The sequence below is a fragment of the Myxocyprinus asiaticus genome, chromosome 42 (assembly GCF_019703515.2).
Source record: "Myxocyprinus asiaticus isolate MX2 ecotype Aquarium Trade chromosome 42, UBuf_Myxa_2, whole genome shotgun sequence".
Classification (NCBI taxonomy): domain Eukaryota; kingdom Metazoa; phylum Chordata; class Actinopteri; order Cypriniformes; family Catostomidae; genus Myxocyprinus; species Myxocyprinus asiaticus.
Window position 1 is genome coordinate 29,871,708 of NC_059385.1, and position 20,096 is coordinate 29,891,803.

At 41.9% G+C, this 20,096-nt stretch overlaps 1 protein-coding gene across 2 annotated transcripts in view; it reads left to right on the plus strand.

Annotated features, from left to right (window-relative positions):
* Positions 1-20,096, plus strand: part of LOC127432365 (ciliary neurotrophic factor receptor subunit alpha-like) — a 349,211-nt gene that overhangs the window by 147,467 nt on the left and 181,648 nt on the right. The gene's annotated exons all lie outside the window — the stretch shown is intronic.

Below are 20,096 nucleotides of genomic sequence, written 5' to 3' on the forward strand. Positions count from 1 at the left end.
AGGGAGCCGCTGGGGTGGCTTGCTTTCTTACGAAGGCGAGCCGTGACCGCAACGTTGCCATGGTCATGTTCTCGCAATGAGGACACGATCCATCCACGAATGATGTCTCCGCGTGGGAGGCACCCAGACACGTAAGACAGCGATCGTGGCCATCGGAAGCAGAGAGATAACTACTGCAACCAGGAATAACACACAAACGGAAAGGCATCTTTAAAAAGACGCATCTTTAAAAAGACATTCCGTATGTGCCGCTCTTTAAGAAAGAAAATATACTCTATTAGAATATACTGTTTTAAATGTTCTGCCGAAGCGCCCAGGGGCGTTCTCTGCAAACCACATATGCAGAGGCGAAGAAGCCGCTAAAATGCGCCGTAAGATCCAGCAGAGAGAGGTGAATGAACTCGGCGGATGAATTCAGCTCAATGAATAGAACCGCTCGGCTCTGAAGAGAAAATCTGAATGAGTGGTTGCATACCAGCTCCTTTTATACCCGTATGTCCAGGGGAGTGGCATGCAAATTCCACTCGCCAATTCTCATTGGCCTTTTAAAAAAAATATCAGAGGTGTTTGGGGCTCCCAAGAGTGACCGCTAGTGTCACTACATCGACACAACGTCGAGTGAGTGACAGATAGGGAACAAAACCATTATAAAAATACCATAAAAGTAGTCCATACAACACATAGCTGTTGTGTGGCCTCAGAAAGCTTGTAATATAGTGCACTTGTCATATGGACTACTGTTATGATGTCTTTATACTGAACATTTAATATATGTTTATAGAATTTGTCCTTTTTGAAAGTTGACAGCTCACTATAAACTGTTATTCAATGGAATAGAGCTGCTTAAAATATCTATTTTTATGTTCCAAGAAAAAAAACAAAAAAAAAAACAGCATGTGGTTTTGAACAACATAAGGATGTGTAAATGAGTGAGTAAAAGTACATTTTCCATTTTTTGGTGAACTACTCCTTTAACTGGTGGCTCATTTTTTGAGCACAGACCGACAAGGACATACTCAAAATAAAATGGTCTCTTTTAAAGAGCACCTATTATGGTTTTTAAACATGCCTAATTTTGTTTTAAAGGTCTCATACAATAGATTTACATGCATCCAAGGTAAAAAAAAAAAAAAAAAAACACTTTAATTTGCTCATAATTTAAATTGCAGCATTAGCTTTTTTTTTTCCCAGTGGCAAAAACGACTCGTTCAATGATCCATTCTAAAGGATTCATTCTGAATTCCTTTCTGAAAGCCTACTCTGCTCTGATTAGTCAGATGTCTCAGTCTGTTGTGATTGGTCTACTGCTTAGTGTAGTGTTTGAGGGCGGGTCAAAGCTGTTCGAGAGCAGCCAACGAAGACCAGAGGCAGGTTTTTGTTACCAAATTACGTAGGTTAGTACAGGAAGTAAGTCTGGAATTACTAACGACTCATTTCAGGTGTTCAGAATTGGTTCTTTCTTTTGGGAGTCAATAACTCCATTTGTCGTGCACTTTGATGTTTGAAACTTTGCAGACTTTTTTTACATTCACAAACAGCTATGTAACACACAACATGAAAGGTAATATTTGAAAAACAATAACAAGTGCTCTTTAAAAGTAGACTCTTAGGAGATGCTGTAAAAAATTCAGAATTAATTAAATCTTAAATTTATTTAAAATGATTACCTAATAATATTTGCATTAAAAATATATGACACTGTCTAGTTCACTGTTCACTGTTCTAGATCTAATCTGAGGGTGATAATAATGCTCTACTTTTTGTTTTTTTAAATAGATAATTTTCTTAGACAATGTCAAGAGAATTTTCTAAAAAGCTACTTCAAAAGCCTACCAGATTATCACATTCATTCAATTCCTTTACAATATACACACATTCGCTCTGTCTTAAGCCTGATTCGCTGAAAAATTCTCAGTTAATGTTTTCACATTTACAGTTGTGAATGACATACAAATCACGTACTGTACATGGCCAAATTTTGCCAAATGGTGAATAGTTTACACCCTTGAAAATTACTGTCGGTCGGTACAACATTTCAATCATAAAACAGTGGTCAAATTTTGCATGTTTAGTTAGATACTTACATCTCATATGACACAAAAACTCTTAACCTTAATTGCTTGCTGATGTGCAGTGTTGGGATAATCCACGAGGTTCCCGCTTAGCATCTTAAACTTGAGTCCCGCCTTCATTGATTTGATTTGATTGACGAGCGGTGTTAGACTACTGAGCGCTGTAAAAATTCGACTTTTTTAAACCATTATGTTATTCCTGCAACAACTTAATGACAATTAGACAGCAGTGCATAATGGATTGCAGAAGAACAGCAATAAGGATATCAATTACTGGGATATAAAATCTGGCCATATCTGATTTTTTTTTGGGGGGGGGGGGGGCTTGTCCCCCTCAAAGTACGTATATTGTGGTTATGGCCCTATTGGTAACAGTACAAAAAGGTTGAAAATTTGTATCATTAGTAAATGCATTAGGAAAAGACTAACAATTATCAATATTTTTAATAGCATTAATTAATCCTGGTTAATGTTAATTTATAAAAAATACTTTTGGATATTGTTTGTTCTTATTAAGTTCATATTTCATAAGCTAATGTTAATGCAAACAACTTTAATGAAAAAAAAAAAAAAATAGTTAGTACATGTTGAAATTAACATTAACCAAGATTAAAAAGCTCTGTAAAAGTATTGTTCATTGTTAGTTCATGTTAATTATCACCGTAATAGCTATAGATTCATTAACACATTTTTGCTGAACATTAACGACATACAGTTTTTTTTATAAATTTCAGCCCACTCAGACTGATGCTTCCAAAACTATCACAAGTCATTCTTGCAATTTTAACAAATCCCCATCTATGTTAGCCAGCTACAGAGCAATACTTTGGTGACATTTAAATTAGCAACATTTCAAAACAATGTTAACTGCATCACAGAAAATCTAAGCTTAATTTGCAAAGCATAAAAGCACGCAAGTATGTCAAGGAATGTAAGATGTTGCGAGAAAGCAGCACTGATTGAATAGGGCAAGTGACAGTTTCATCTACTAACACGAAACTCGCTCACACTGGCAAATCTTATCTTTCTATTTCTTCTTTTCATGACAGTAATACATGTCATGCCATCCTCGTTGTTGAGCCTTACAGGAGTGACCCAACATTTTAATAGAGAGAGAAGAAAAAAAACCCACCACTTTAGAGGTCAACAACTACCCTCCAGGCTGACAGATGACACGGATTTCACTAAGTATACACAATTATCAGGTTCTAAATGAGCTTTTGAAGGTCACATTCCATGTCAAGGGTTTATCAATATATTGTATGCTGTATTTATAAATGTCATCAAAACGAATGAATATTGCTTGAATTATGCTCATCAGGAGATATACCGTGCATAAAGAATGACCGCTTCGTGTTTAAACTTACTTCTGAGCCCTGGCTACTTGAACTGCAATTTAGTATGGAAATAAAGTATTCTTTCAGATAAACTGTGCAAAGATAATTACGTTTTAATATCACCATAAATGCCATGAATGTATATACAGTCATAATATTAGTGCAATTAATGTACATGATTTAATATCTGTTTGTATGTGTGGCAGTGGCGGTAAATCTACTGATAGATGACCCTCTTGGATTGCAAGGTTCTATGTATATGCTTGGGCTGTGCGCAAAGTAGCAAACATTGAACTGAAAGGTTGTTTTTAAAAAAAATAAATAAAAATAAAAAATAAAGCCTGCACTTAGTTTTAATTTCCTTTGCGGGTTAGCAGCTGTCTGCTAGCTCTCAAAACAGAAGCCGGACGGTTTGTCACTCTGTTTTGCAATTAGGCTAGTAGATTTTCAGCTTATGTTTTACTGTCATGAAAAGAAGGAATAGAAAGACAGGATCTGCAAGCATTAAAAAATACTTTTGAATTTTGTGCTAGCTGGGGGATTTAGAAGAGAAGACATGCAAAGACCATGAGAACTTTGACTAATTTGGCTGTTCCATAGATCTTAAAAAGTGCTAGGAATGTGCAAGTCTTGTTTGCATTATGTTTCAATTGTTGGTCTATCTATGTGTGTCAGACGGATGTCTTTGGACATTGTGAAGTGTTGAGCGCTGTTGCAGTTACTTGACTGCGACTCGCCATTTAGCATATAGCATACAGTTGCTGTCCAAAACAATTTCTAGCTAATCTGATGGCAAGTTAACGCCAAAAATGGCACCATAAATAATAATAAAAAATAAATAAATGTGCAATAAAAGTTGAAAAAAAGTCGTCAGGCAATTATTGTGTTTTCATGATCAAACATTGGTGTCACTACCGGATAACCCTAATAATTGATGGTGTGAATTTCAGAGCATATTCTTTTTGAGAGATAAGGGTGATCTGGCTCGCTAACAGAGCTGACCAGAGATATAACTGTTGTTCAGGTGGTTGTTGTAATGTTTAATGTGTGTGTTCATGTATTTCATGTCTTTTTTTTGTAAAGTTTAGTTCCTGTTTCCTGGTCATGTGATGTACTGTTTCCCCTCCATGTTCATGTGTCTTGTTTTCATTGGTTTATTGGTTTATTATCTTGTTATCAGTTCTGTCTGTTTATTGGTTATCTTTGTCATGTGTTCTCCCATGTCCATGTACTTAAACCCTATTGTTTGTGACTTTGGTAACGTGTCATGCCAAGTTCAAGTCAAATCAAGTTTATGTTCATGTTAGTTGTTCATGTTTATGTTTTGTTTATTTCACGTTTATAATTAAGGTTTTGGATATCATTTATGTAAATAAATTGCACTTGGGTTCATCTTTATCACGTCTTCATCATCTTCGACATTGCCAGTGCCAGCAACAATGTTACAGAATACTTGACCGACCAAATGAACCCAGCAATTCAGCTCCTCCGCCAACGTCAGGGGAATCATCCCCTGGAGGACTATGTGGAGGAGTTCTGCACTCTGGCCTGCTGGGTGGACTTCAGTGAGGTCGCCCTCAAAGTCTGTTTCTGTTTTGGACTGAGTGAGCCAATCTCCTCTTTAATGCCTGGCGGTCGCTGTTCCCTCAGCATGGCTCAGTTTATCGACCTCGCCCTGCAGATTATTGGTTCCACGTTCACTGTGGGGGAGGCGGATGCCGAGCCAGTGTTCCACGATATGGCAGCCGAGCCAGAGTTTCACGTCATGGCCACCGAGTCAGAGTTTCACGTCATGGCCACCGACCCAGAGTTCCTCGTCATATTCGCTGAGCTAGCATCGTCATTTGCCCCAGATCCTCAGCCTGCTCCATGCCACGTCACAGCCATGCCTGAGCCTGCTCCATGCTACGTCACAGCTACGCCTGAGCCTGCTCCATGCCATGTCACAGCCACGCCTGAGCCTGCCCCATGCCACGTCACAGCCACGCCTGAGCCTGCTCCATGCCACGTCACAGCCACGTCTGAGCCTGCTCCATGCCACGTCACAGCCACGCCTGAGCCTGCTCCATGCCACGTCACAGCCACGCCTGAGCCTGCTCCATGCCATGACACAGCCACGCCTGAGCCTGCTCCATGCCACGTCACAGCCACACCTGAGTCTGTTCCACGCCATGTCATGGCCACATCTGAGCAGTTGGACCTGGAGATGGTTCCCGCCTTTGTACCCACCCTTAGTTCTCTTGAGCAGGCAAGGGGAACTTTCAGCCCTCCGACCCCGCCTGGAACCTTCGAGCCCTGAACTCCGCCTTGGCCTGTCGGTCCCACGACATTGCCTCAGCTCTGTGTTCCCTCGGCTCCACTGCGGTCCTTCAGCCTGTTGGCTTTGCCTGGGTCCCTCCGGCTCCTCCTTGGTCTGTCAGTCACCTGGCTCTGATCCTCTGGCTGTGCCTCGTCCCTCTGATCCGTCAGCTTCACCGGGGACCTCCTTCCCTACGGCTCCGCCTTGGTCCTCAGTCCCACCGGCTCCGCCTCAGTCTTCCGATCCCCCAGCTCCACCTTGCTCCTCTGAGCCTCCAGCACCGCCTTGGTCCTCCCTGCCATCAGCTCCACCCTGGCCCTTCGAGTCTTCGGCTACTCTCCGGGCACCAAGTTCCCTTCGAGTCTCTCACAGCTCTGCTTTCCATGGCTCTGCCCCTCAAGTCTTTCACAACGCCACCTTCCACAGCTCCACCTCTCGAGCCTCTCAGGGCCCCACCTACCATTGACTCTGCCCTGGTCCCATGCCCCATGCCCTGTCTCACCAGGCCATGCCCCACGCCTCAAGACACCCCCCCCCCACTACCCTACAGAACATTGGAACTGTCATGTTTAATGTGTGTGTTCATATTTTGGGGCATCGGGAGCCGCCCCTAGTGGGGTGGCTCCCTACTAGTCAAGTATTGTTTGTGTGTTTGGTAAAGTGTCATGCTAATTTCAAGTCAAGTCAAGTTTATGTTCATGTTAGTTATTCATGTTTATGTTTTGTTTAGTTCATGTTTATAGTTAGGGTTTTGGATATCACTTATGTAAATACATTGCACCTGGGTTCATCTTTATCACGTCTTCATCATCTTCGTCATTGCCAGTGCCAGCAACAATGTTACAGTTGGTCAGCCATTAGACAAGATTACTTTTCCAATGCACACATCCCTCATAGACAGCAGTAGTTAAGACAGCATGTATTTGGAACTAGACAACACAAGGGCATTGTTTGCAGATCATTAGGGACATTTTGTCCAAGCCTCTCCATCAGCCTATGAGTTAAACCCACTTCTTCACTGACAACAACAGCAATACATCATCCTCTTAGCAGTCACCTTGTGGTATTGGTGCATCAACAGAGAACTCTATCAGGGTAAAAAGGAACAAAGCAAGTGTTCAATGTGTTGCAGTAGCTTTACGCATACTAAAGGCTTGCTGAACAAATGATGACCTGGCTAATCAGGGGTATAGGAGCCTTTTGATAGAATAATTACCATTTATTGTGTGTATGCTAATTTAGTCCACTGCCGAATGTAACCTGTTGACAGAGGCTTCTGCTTGTCATTGTGTTATGTGCCAAATTTTGGAATCGTGTCCAAGGAAAGCAAAACTTAAAATAGAATGATCATAATGGGGGTGCTACACCCGTGGTGCTCATCTTGTGTTTCCAATGTGTTGTATCTGATTGTCTTTACATTCCCCTGCTCCTAACACACAGAAAAGAAAAGGGGTAGATTGCAATGCCCCCTCATGCAGAACACAGCTAAATCAGAGAGCCGAAATATGTGAGGAGCTCAAAGCTCAGGGAGCAGTCATGTGTTACTGATGACGGCTTGGTTTGCACCAAACGCCCAGACTGCATAGGTGGCTGAAAGATCCTGCAAGGTAACATCTTTTATCCAATGGCAGGTCAGTGCAATCCATCACATGTTAGCCTTCTCTACAAATACCCTTTATTGCTCGAAACATTCCCTGGCATTTGAGTTGCACTACTGGGTGGAGGAACCACCCACATCTTTGATTCTTTTCTTCAAATCGACCTGATATTCAAGCGACACTCATGAACAGGTCCTCCCTTTTACAGAATGAGGTCAGATTAGCATTGAGTGTTATCCAAACAAGACCTTCATGTTGTTTTCTTGCAAGTGGCAGTGTCTGGTGAGTAGCGTGCCACCTGTGAGAGTGTGTTGAAGGGTCACTAAAGCAGGGCAATCATGTCAGGATTACCCCAAGGTAACAGGAGAATTTGGATGGAGTCACGACAGCTCCTGCAATGAGGGAGCCATCTCAGGCTGTCGCTTTAGGGAGGGCTGGTGAAAAGAATGAAAGAGATGGACACAACAGTGGGAAAGTAGATATGAAAGGAGGTGGTATAGATAAGAAGATGGAAGAACAAGGGAACTCAAGAGCATAATGCTGTTTAATGAAGGGTTTTCTCATGGGGAGAAACAGTGTGGAATACAAAGCAGGCTTGTCAGAGGGCTGCCTGTTGGCCTGCCAGAGCATGTACCCTTCACAAACGAGAGCATCCCGGAGCAAACAGCTGCAGTCACCGTCTCTCTGCCCTCCTGTCTGCCATCACTCCACAAGTCCTATTACCTCAGCTGCACTCAATATAGATGATGTGGTGAAGATAAGATAAGGTCTTCATCGAGATCAAACTCACATTTAAAATTTAATTGCTTAGAAGATACGAGTTAAAAATCCACAATCAACAGTCGGCCATTCTCAAAAGTGAGAACACGAATACAGAGAAAATACATAATTTGTTCAAGTAAACATGAAATAAAAAATTATTTTCTTAGAACAATTCTAAATAGAATTACACTGAAAGAGGATCACGAGCTTACCACAGAGGCAACCACCCAGAACACCCATCATCATTTAGTCATCATAAGCAAGCACCACGCACATTTTCTTCAGCAAATGTACAAATGTACTTGTTCCTGTTGTATGAGGCATAGAGATATTTGTGACTGCATTTCAACAGGGACCCTGGTCAAATGATTTTTCTCATCAGAAAAAAAATATTTCTCTTTCTTTATTTCTGAGACATACCCAGGCCTGACATGATAAATGATCTAAGAGCACTACTTTGGCTCTAAACTCTGGTATTGTATCAAAAATACTTTGCGTTGCCTTAGCATAGTCATAAAATTCCACTCTCAAGAATTTCCCCATTTGACATAAACACATCAACACATCAATCTTACAAAAAGACCCTTAGCATCAGGATTGATTGGGGGAAACGATTACAATGGCTGAGAAAATGGAGACACATTACGGCCAACGTTGTTGGTGCTTACAGTGTCTGTAAAAACAGATGTAAAAAACAAGCATCAGCCTTTTTTCTGACCCCTACCAGAGCGCATTCCTTCCCAGCCCTTACATGCTGCCACCCTGTGAGGGGAATGGGAATGAGGTAGGGCTGATTGTTGGTTTTAGGCCTTGGTGTAATCTCTGTAAACTATGGGAGTGCTTTGTAATGACATCCAGGTATGTTTGCTCTTCATTTTGCATGGCTCATCAGTGATCAGTGCTGGGGGACATGTGTGCCGGTGGAGGTAGAGGAAGAGAGGGAGGGATGCGTACAGCAGGCAGGTTTCCCCCCGATGAGGAGGATAGGGGGGCCGCAGACACAGGCTTGCCATGTGATGTTTACATTCCACCGACAAGGCTACGCAATTCCCTCATTCAAAGCAGAGCTGAAGTAGAGTGGCGGAATAAATGTGCATGTAATCTGGGTATAATGGCATATTTTTCTCCAAGGGCCTGGTGCCACTATGGCAGGTACATGCCATAAACTTAAAACTAAAAAAGAATAAGCTATTTGAAAATAATTGCTGAGTCCCAAGACAGCAAAGTGCATCCTAAGCTATGTTTGAGAATTATTTTTGTTCCACCAGAGCATATTTTAGGGGCTATATCACTTAGCATTGCTAGCATCACTTATACGCTGCAGTTGGGTCGCTAGGAGTTTTCCTGGTTCTTTGTTCTGAATTTTTTTCTTGATAATAAAACACAAAGCTTACAGTTGCATTGCTGTTTTGTTACCGTATACATAATTTTCCAAGTGTTGGGCAATGGAATGGCTTTACAGTCCAAAGTAGGAGATTTAAAGTATGAATATCCCACATCTGACTATGAATGAATGTAGCATTAAACTTCAAATATATTCTGATTGGCTGTGATTTCATGTCTTCGCAAAAAAAATTTACTTACAATGAGGACAAAAAAAATTACTTGATGACAATGGGGTTAGGATTTGGCTGATTAGCATTGTCCAGTTAGCCCCTGCTCTTTTTCTGTTGAAATAAAAATGTTCTGCAAGATGTTTGGCTCAAAAAGGTCCTATCGTGCCCATGAGCAAAGATGGGTGAAGGTCAGGATTCTTTGTGCTAGCTGAGCAACTACTATTAAGATGAATGTGTATGCTAATGGTTAGCTCCCTCTGCATACCTCATTTTTTTTACATTGGAAACACACGGCTGATTAGGACACAGTGTAAGACTAGACTAGCTCTCTGCATATCTCACAATCACAATAATTAGAGCATAGCATCACAACCACCATGGCATATGGTCCAATCACTGCAACAGACTGTTGTTGCCAGAACCATCATGGAAATCAGTTTAATGTGATTTCTTTAATGCTGTAACAGGTGAATGAATGCGCTTCTGGCTCAGATGCTTTGATACACTATTCCTTCACCTGGGATGGGATGTGTTATAGAGCTAACGTGAGTCCCGAACTGGGTTGGATTATAGACCAGGCCTGTAGGCCCAGTGTCTCAGACTGCCTGGGCCCTCCAAAGCCTTAGGCCACATGGCCTAGGACTGCCAAAAAGAGCTGAACACCAGGGTCCCTTGTCCCCTTAGTGTATACACCACAGTTTTAAGCATTTTCAGATTATCAATGAGAATTTTCTGCCCAAAGACGTGTGCACAGGGGCCTCGCGAGACCATGGTCCTGAAATTCCTGATCTTGCACCAATCCAATGACACCACCATACCTCGAGCAGCCCCATATATCAGCATAGCCTGTCAACAGCAGTCAGACTTCAGCTCTACACATAGAATGCTAAGGATGTATGTTGCTGTGTATTAGCAAATTAAGATAGGGGGTGCTGTTGTCACGGAGTGCATTTACAAAATTAGGATCCAATTAAATCAGAGTTGCCTTTGTGTATTAGGGCTTTGGGTATGAGCGGGCTAGGGTGCTTTAATCTCCTCTGCTTCCGATTTGCATTGGAGTGTTGCCTCATGCTGCTCTCCATCACAAGCGCCTGTTGAGTTGTACATCCTGTTTCATCTCCTCTGGCAGGCTGCTCATGTGTCTGCGGAAACAAAAGTGGGCCTGAGTTTTCATCAGAAGTTCCACTGAGCATTGAATTAGGAAAATAACAAACCTGTTAAAAATGTTTTATTTATTTTTAAATCATGGAATGATGCAAGATATCGGATAGTAATATGTGACTTTTATGACGTTAGGGAATAGTTTTTTTTTTTAAATGCACACCTGCACAGGGCAGTACATTGACCACATCATTATATCCTGCTCATGTGTCAGTCTGACTAACATAGTTACTATACAGGTATAAATGTTAAATAAAGTGATATTATGTAAGTTCTCATCTATAAAATAAATAAATAAATAAAAATGTCTGGTGTCCAAATCCAATGTCTACAATGTATATTCCAAACATTCTGGAACAAACAAAGGTGGTACTGTCTGGGTTGGCATGCTATCACAATAAACCCTGAAAGGTCATTTTACTATGGTTATGGTATAAATCGATCAGCCACAACATTAAAACCACCTGCCTAATATTGTGTAGGTCCCCCTCGTACCGCCAAAACAGTGCCAACCTGCATCTCAGAATAGCATTATGAGATACTATTCTTCTCACCACAATTATACAGAGCCGTTATCTGAGTTACCATAGAATTTGTCAGTTCGAACCAGTCTGGCAATGCTCTGTTGACCCCTCTCATTAACAAGGCATTTCCGTCCGCAAAACTGCCCCTCACTGGATGTTTGTTGTTTTTGGCACCATTCTGTGTAAACTCTAGAGACTGTTGTGAGTGAAAATCCCAGGAGATCAGCAGTTACAGAAATACTCAAACCAGCCTGTCTGGAACAATCATCCATGCGATTATCTAATCAGCCAATCGTGTGGCAGCAGTGCAGTGCATAAAATCATTCAGATATGGGTCAGGAGCTTCAGTTAATGTTCACATCAACCATCAGAATAGGGAAAAAAATTGATCTCAGTGATTTGGAGCGTGGCGTGATTGTTAGTGCCAGATGGGCTGGTTTGAGTATTTCTGTAATTGCTGATCTCCTGGGATTTTCATGCACAACAGTCTCTAGAGTGTACAGAGAATGGTGCCAAAAACAAACAAAAAAATATCCAGTGAGGGGCAGTTCTGTGGACGAAAACACCTTGTTGATGAGAGAGGTCAACAGAGAATGGACAGACTTGTTCGAACTGACAAATTCTACGGTAACTCAGATAACCACTCTGTACAATTGTGATGAGAAGAATAGATACTAGGTTGGCGCAGTTTTGGCAGCACGAGGGGGACCTACATAATTTTAGGCAGGTGGTTTAATGTTGTGGCTGATTGGTGTAATATGTATAATGTGATGTAAAATACACCAATATGTTTTTCATTAAACAATCACAAAACATAATTCTTCTACCATATTACAAAGTTCACTATCCTAGATAAATTGTAATCTGTTTACAATTGCTGAGCAAAGATCAAAAGAAACAAAAGAATCAAAGAACATTTCATGACTTGGCAAATTGTATAGAATTCAATTGGTGTGTGTTAATTGTAGTTGTAGATAAGCAATTTTACAATGTCTTTGAACGTGGCTTGACCGATAGTTCCAGCTCTGAAAATCTGATTACATGATAATAAATACATTTTTAAACAAATAATCAAACATTCTTCCTCCAAGTAATATAATTCATTAACCTAAATGTTATATGTTTGTGGTAGACAACAATGCAAAGATTAAAGATCATTCAATGACTTGGAGCATATAACATTAAATTGAGAAGCATAGATTATAGCATAGAGGGCCTATATTGGCTATTTTACCACAAATTTGAACAAGGATCAAGCCTTAGTTTTGTGTCTGATTGTTCAATCTGATTTTAGTGCCAGAACTATCTGCTTTAAAATTATGGTTAGTATACACTGCATTTGGTTGTTTTTCTGGGTCATCCTGTAAGCAAAAAGAAGATTGTAGAAGAACTAATACTGGTCTTCGGCTAGATCTTTCCAAATAACCATGTGGTGCATCACGGGAGGTCTGGGAGGACTGCGAAAATGAGGAACAGCGCCAGTGGCTAGGAGTTAGCTGGCACCACCCTCCCCCCAACCCCCGACAAGTGTAAGAAAATAAACCAAGTAGTCGAGCCCACATTCCCATCGTATAGTGTTAAGCCCAAAAGCCCAGAGGAGAAGGATGAAGCTATCTGATCCGTGTTGTATCAATCTGATACTTTCTAATCCCATTGACCTTTTCAGAGTATGTACCATTTCAAGACCTTTGTTTGTGTGAAAATCCCTCCATGTTACAATACAATATCAGTCAGGGAGGGAAAACTTCCATATGTCATGGTTTTATCCAGCCCACCCCCTGGAGTTATGGTAACTGCGCGATGAACCGTTGTGCACTATTACAGCTCTGAACAGATGATAATACCATGAATCCAAGGATGTAACCAAATATTCAAGGCTCTAGCCACTTTGGCAAAAAATTGACTGTATGTGTTCACTTCAATTTTGGTAGTTATAGCCCTGCATCAAACATTTGGTTGCACCATGCTCTTTCACAAAACAATATTCTGAGACAGTTGCCAATGCCAATGGGAATCCAGTGTACATTGTATTATCTATGTTAAGGAATATTAGCAAGTAAAGAAGTAATGTACTTTCAGATTTTAGCTCTGAGAAAATGATAGGACCTCTTATTCCTGTTTGTCTAGCGAATTAACTGCTTTGTGAATATGCTGCATGTTTCAAAAAGACAGCTGTTCCTCATCTAGCCAGTATATCTATCTGACAGTCCAGTCCTCTATTGGCTGCTCTAGAATTCCCTGCACAAGCAACGCTGCATATGTCCTGCTCATAAAAGCTTTAGCACTTCCATGTGGGTGTAGAGTCCCTCTTCTCTCATTTCTACATGAAGTCTCTGCTAACCTAGCCAGTTTACATCTACATTATCAAGTGTCAGTTTGACTGCTTCTTTAAACTTTAAACCTTGTTTTTCTGTTCCATCTTATTCCTAATGGGACCTTCAAACTCTTTGCCCTTGAAAGCTTTATGCATTCCACATTCAAAGTAATTTTGCATGGGTTGGAAGTTATTTGGCTCATATTGTTGTTTGTTTAGAGGTAATATGCAATAACCCCAGGGGGTCGGGATTTGGTTGGTTAGCATGGGCAGTTAGCCCCTGCTGGTAGATGCAATAACAACACCATTATGCGAACAAAAAGCATGTGTCTCATTTGAAAAGCATTGAAAAGCAGCCATGCATTGTATTGAAATATTTTTGGCAAGCAACATGGGACAGATATCATTATTGGATGGTTCGGCAGTGACCGATTTTTTGGAGTTCTCTAATATTGTAAATGGTCATGTTTTATGTTTTTTTTTTTTTTTTCCTGCTGATATTGATCTCACTGCTTATGCTTATGGCTTGGATCAAGGAGAGCTAATATGCTGCTCACTGGAGATAATATAGAAATGCCCATTTTGGGCAAACCTCAGATCCGACAGTGCCCTGAAAAAAGCACCTGCTAATTACATAACTAGAACTAGGCAGTCTGAGCTATCGAAAGGTAGCAGATACGAGTAATTGCTCTTGGGCTTTGTTGTGTCATGCCAATAGGTGGACATTATGTGTCCTATAACTGCCTGCCTGCAGTGCCCACAGATAAGTAGACAGGAAACAAGAAATTGATTTATTTTAGGCTCCTTAACATCAAGGTCCAGCAAAAGTGGACTGACAAGTGAAAGACAACTCTTTAATGAGAATCCTTAAAAGGAACAAGAAGGAGGGCAAAGCAGTGACTCCCATTCGAAAGATGTTCGGAGAAGAGAAATTTCACAGGCTTACGCAACTGAACAAATTTTATTCTGAGGCTTTCTCATAAAACGGGCCTGTAAAATGGCTTTTAAGAAGTTTAGCCTTGTTTCTATATTCTTTTGTTTGTTTGTTTTTATCATCTGTTTGACAATGATAATGACATTTGGTCAATGGTCACAATTAAACCGGTTTGAAGAAATAATACTGGATAGTGGAGCTTGTATTGAATTTAAATGAGTATAATGTCTTAAATTAAATATTAAAGTGAAGAGCATATAATTGCCCTTAATTTAACGTTGAAGGAATCTATAGAATGAAAATGAGTATGAAATCAGCAGACATTCAAGTTACTTCACATTAGTCTAATAAAACAGGACGAGCACAAGGGGACAGAGGGTTTTTCTTGAAGCTATGACGGAACACTCCATTGGTTTTTGCATGCTTTGTTCCCATACGCGATGAGACAAATTTGAATGTTGATGTGGAAATTAGATTTTAGAGTTGTGCATAGGACAAAATTTTTTGTGAATAATAACCTATGGGAATAAAGTCATCAAGTATTCACCCTAATGTCATTCCAAACCGATTTGGCTACCTTTTTTATACGGAACACACAAGGGGAAAAAAATGTCCAGGTCTGGCTTTTCAGTACGCTGGTAGTCAATAGCAACAGACTTTAAAGTTTAACCCTCCTGTTATTTGGGTCATTTAAGAGTTAAAATCAGGGAATATAAATAATTGTAATCTTGTGTTTGTTCAAAATGCCTTTGGATTCTCCACAACAATGAATGAATAAATAAGTAAAGAATTTTGTTTGTTTTTTTTTTTTTGAAAAAAAAAAAAAAAAAAAAAAATGTTCAGAACTTCTTAAACTACTTCAAAGAGTTCTCATCAAATAATCCTCCATGTGCACCAATGACAGCTTTGCAGATCATTGGCATTCCAGCTGTCAGTTTGTCCAGATACTTAGGTGACATTTCACCCCACGCTTCCTGTAGCACTTGCCATAGATGTGGCTGTCTTGTCGGGCACTACTCACGCATCTTACAGTCTAGCTGATCCCACAAAAGCTCAATGGGGTTAAGATCCATAACACTCTTTTCCAATTATCTGTTGTCCAATGTCTGTGTTTCTTTGCCCACTCTAACCTTTTCTTTTTGATTTTTCTGTTTCAAAAGTGGCTATTTCTATGCAATTCTTCCCGTCAGGCCTGTACCCCTGAGCCTTCTCTTTACTGTTGTACATGAAACTGGTGTTGAGCAGGTAGAATTCAATGAAGCTGCCAGCTGAGGACATGTGAGTCATCTATTTCTCAAACTAGAGACTCTGATGTACTTATCTTCTTGTTTAGTTGTACATCTGGCCTTCCACATCTCTTTCTGTCCTTGTTAGAGCCAGTTGTCCTTTGCTTTTGAAGACTGTAGTGTACACCTTTGTATGAAATCTTAAGTTTGTTGGCAATTTCATGCATTGCCCATTTCCTTCATTCCTCAAAACAATGATTGACTAACGAGTTTCTAGAGAAAGCTGTTTCTTTTTTGCCATTTCTGACCTAATATTGACCTTAAGACATGCCAGTCTATTGCATAATGTAACAACTCAAAAACAAACACAAAGACAATGTTAAGCTTCATTTAACGAACCAAATAGCTTTCAGCAGTGTTTGATATAATGGCAAGTGATTTTCTAGTACCAAATTAGCAATTTAGCATGATTATTCAAGGATAAGGTGTTGGAGTGATGGCTGCTGGAAATGGGGCCTGTCTAGATTTGATCAAAAATTACTTTTTTCAAATAGTGATGGTGCTGTTTTTTACATCAGTAATGTCCTGACTATACTTTGTGATCAGTTGAATGCCACTTTGGTGAATTAATTTACCAATTTCCTTCCGAAGCAGCAAAATCTGTACATTATTCCAAACTTTTGGCTGCCAGTGTATATATTGTAATATTTCTCTGATTTAATGTTAGTTTGTTTGGGGTGATAACCAAAGCCTTGCTAGAGTGTTGCTAGGTGGTTGCTAGGGTATTACTAAATGGTTCCAAGATGTTTGCTTACTGGTCAAAGTCAAAAGAGACTATAACCAAGTCTCTGTAACATCCGGTTCCCTGGATATGAATGGGACCTCTTCAATGCAAATCTATGGGATCTTTTGCTCATTTCCAATTTTCTTTTAAAGTTGAGATGTACGCAATCTATTTTCATTGATTTAAATTTTTTTTAATACCTGTTATGTTATTTACAGTCAGATTAATTAAAACAGCACGGATGTGGTAAAGAAACCACTCAACTGAAACACGTTTGCTGGACAGCCACTGTTCTTAAAGAGACCATTTTGATGTTTGTTATATATAATGTAAACTCACTACAAATTATGCATATATTTAAAGGGGATATAATAAATTATGAAATAAATTATGAAATATTTTAACTTCATCAAACACTTTAAATACAGTAGGCTCCTACAGTATCTATGCAAGGGTTTGGTGAAATTCGGCAAAGAGTTCAGGCAGATCTGGCTCGTGCTGTGATATATTTTCTAACACATCTGAATGATGAGGTGTGTTCCATCCCTACACCCTCTTTCCTTCAAAGACTTAACCCTTCATTGTGAGAGCTTTTAAGGGCTGAACGGTGTGGGGCTCAAAAATAGTGGTCATTTGGTCATGTTTTGGGAAATTCTGTTTGGAATGTCCCTACAGCTTACCTACAATTATTATTCTTCCATCAAAAAAACAATAAAAAAAAAAAAAAAAAAAAAAAAAAAAAACCTGCTAAGGCATCATTTAAGCCTTTTCAAAGTGTCCAAAATGAAATATTAAATATCAAACAGAATATTTAAATGAGCTACGAGTCTGTTTTTGAATGTTTGGAATTTCAAACTTCAGTTGTCAAAACTATCACACAAGCCCTTTAAAGGTGCTGTAAGTGATTTTAGCATCCTGATGCTTTCACGTGACTGGGCCAATGAATTAGCCATGCCCCATCATTACAAAACCCCACCCTCCAAAAATAATTTTGAGACCAAAACGTCCTGGTTACTTTCATAACCCTGATGGAGGGAACAAGACATTGTGTCGATGTAGTGACACTAGTGGTCACTCTTGGGAGCCCCAAACACCTCTGCTTTTTTGAAAAAAGGCCAATGAGAATTGGCGAGTAGAATTTGCATGCCACTCCCCTGGACATACGGGTATAAAAGGAGCTGGTTTTCAACCACTCGTTCAGGTTTTGTGCTGAGGAGCCGAGACCAGGTCCCGGCCATTTCAGCGGGTAGTTCAGCGCTGTGGCAAGAGGGACACAAAGTCTCGTTCCCTCCATCAGGGAATGGAGGTTATGAAAGTAACCATGACATTCCTTATCTGTCACTCACTCAACGTTGTGTCGATGTAGTGACACTAGGGGTCGCTATACAAAATGCCACAACTATCTGAACTATGTTACGTGAACTGGCGGTGTGTGACAGGCAGACCGCTGTGTGCCTCGTAGTAAGCACACCAGGCTGTCACATAACCTCCCCCAACACTCTTATGAGCGTCGAACAGTCCTTCAGGAATAAGTCGACTGCCCAACAATAGGGACAGGCTAGTCCAGCCGAGGCCTCTTTTCCTCTCTTTTCTCCCCAAAAAGAGTGGAATTTGTTAACCGACTGGGAGCCATAAGTGTCTGCGTTGGGGGGTGTCCATCCCAAGGGGAAGACACCGCGGAGACCACACCCTGCCAAAAAGAGGGGGGGTGGGTATTTTGAGTGGAATACGTCACATGGTCTTACCGAGTCTTGTCAGAAATATGTCATGTGGAGATGTCCGATGGTAGGTCCAACCCGAAGGGGGAGGAGTTTCTAAAGACCATGGCGACCGGGGTCAGAGGGGCCTCTGCCCAAGGAAGATGCAGTTTACCAACAGGGAAAGATTTTGCGGAAGATATCACATGGGGTCACCTTCGGGGAACCAGCACATGTGGAGCACCTACCTCAGTACAGGTTCTCATTAGCGCACGTACTGGGCCGGCAGCGAGTTTCTCCGCAAACTCAACTGCCAGAGGGCTAAGGAGGAAAGTCATCCAGGGATCACAGTCTGTGAACAGTGTCGCGAGGAGCGTTAGATCCGAGAACCACGTCTGGGTGGGCCAGTAGGTTGCTACAAGGCCGACCTGCTCCTCGTCCTCCCTGACCTTGCACAGGGTCTGTGCAAGTAGGCTCACTGGGGGAAACACATATTCTTTTACATATCCAGTTCTTAGCGGCTGGCCGCGAGACAGGTGGTGTCTGCTTCCTGCGGAGGGCTCCACGCCGGAGCTGGGCCATGGGGGCGGGCTGTGGCGGAGCCAATGTTGTTGCTGCAAGAAGACGCCCTTGGTGACGAGAATACAGGGTGCAGGGTCTTAAGCCGCGCCGGGGCAGGATTTGTTGTAAGGCCTCCGTCTGCTTTTTCACCGCCGAGAACTGCTGGCCGTCGCCAAACAGTCCAACCTGGGAAATGGGGGCAGCAAGGAACCGTGCCTTGTCCGCCTCTCCCATCTCAAACAAGTTGAGCCAAAGGTGGTGTTTCTGGACCACCAGGGTGGACATCGCCTGCCCAAGAGACTGCGCCGTGACCTTCGTCGCCCGGAGAGCGAGGTCGGTTGCCGAGCACAGTTCCTGCATCAATCCCGGGTCAGAACTACCCTCGTGCAGTGCTTTTAGCGCCTTGGCTTGGTGTACTTGCAGGAGAGCCATGGCGTGCAGGGCGGAGGTGGCTTGTCCAGTGGCACCTCAGGCCACAGTCGTCAGGGACGACGTAAACCTACAGGCTCTGGACGGGAGCTTCGGGCGCCCATGCCAGGTGGCGGCGCTCTGTGGACACAAGTACACCACGAGCGCCTTATCCACCTGGGGGATCACCGAATACCCCCTGGCCACTCCACCATCGAGGGTAGTGAGAGCAGGGGAGCTGAAAGACCGGGACCGGGCAGTAAAAGGTTCCTCCCACGATCTTGTCAGCTCCTCATGCCATGGGTGGCGCCCTGAGCCTAGGAACCAGTCATCGAGCCGCGAGGGTTCAGGGGAGAGTGGAGGGCTCCATTCAAGCCCAACGCTCGCGGCCGCCCGGGAAAGCATGTCCATAATTTCCACATCGGTCTGAGACTGGACAACCATTCCCGAAGGAGGAAGCCCAGCCTAAGCCTCTGTGTCAGACTGGACGAGCCTGCTCTCCGATGCTGTGCTCAATAACTCATCGTCTTCCTGAGCTCTTTTCTTACGAAAGCAAGCCGTGACCGCAACGTTGCCATGGTCATGTTATCGCAATGAGGACATGACTCATCCGTGAATGATGTCTCCGCATGGGCAGTGCCCAGACACGTAAGACAGTGATCGTGGCAGTCAGAAGCGGAGAGATAACGACCACAAACAGGAATAACACACAAACGGAAAGGCATCTTTAAACAGACGTTCTGTGTGTGCCACTCTTTTTGTGAATGAAAATTTACTCTTTTAGAATATACTCTCTTATTTTCACTCTGCCGAAGCACCCAGGGGCGTTCTCTACACTCCACGGGTGCAGAGGGGGAGAAGCC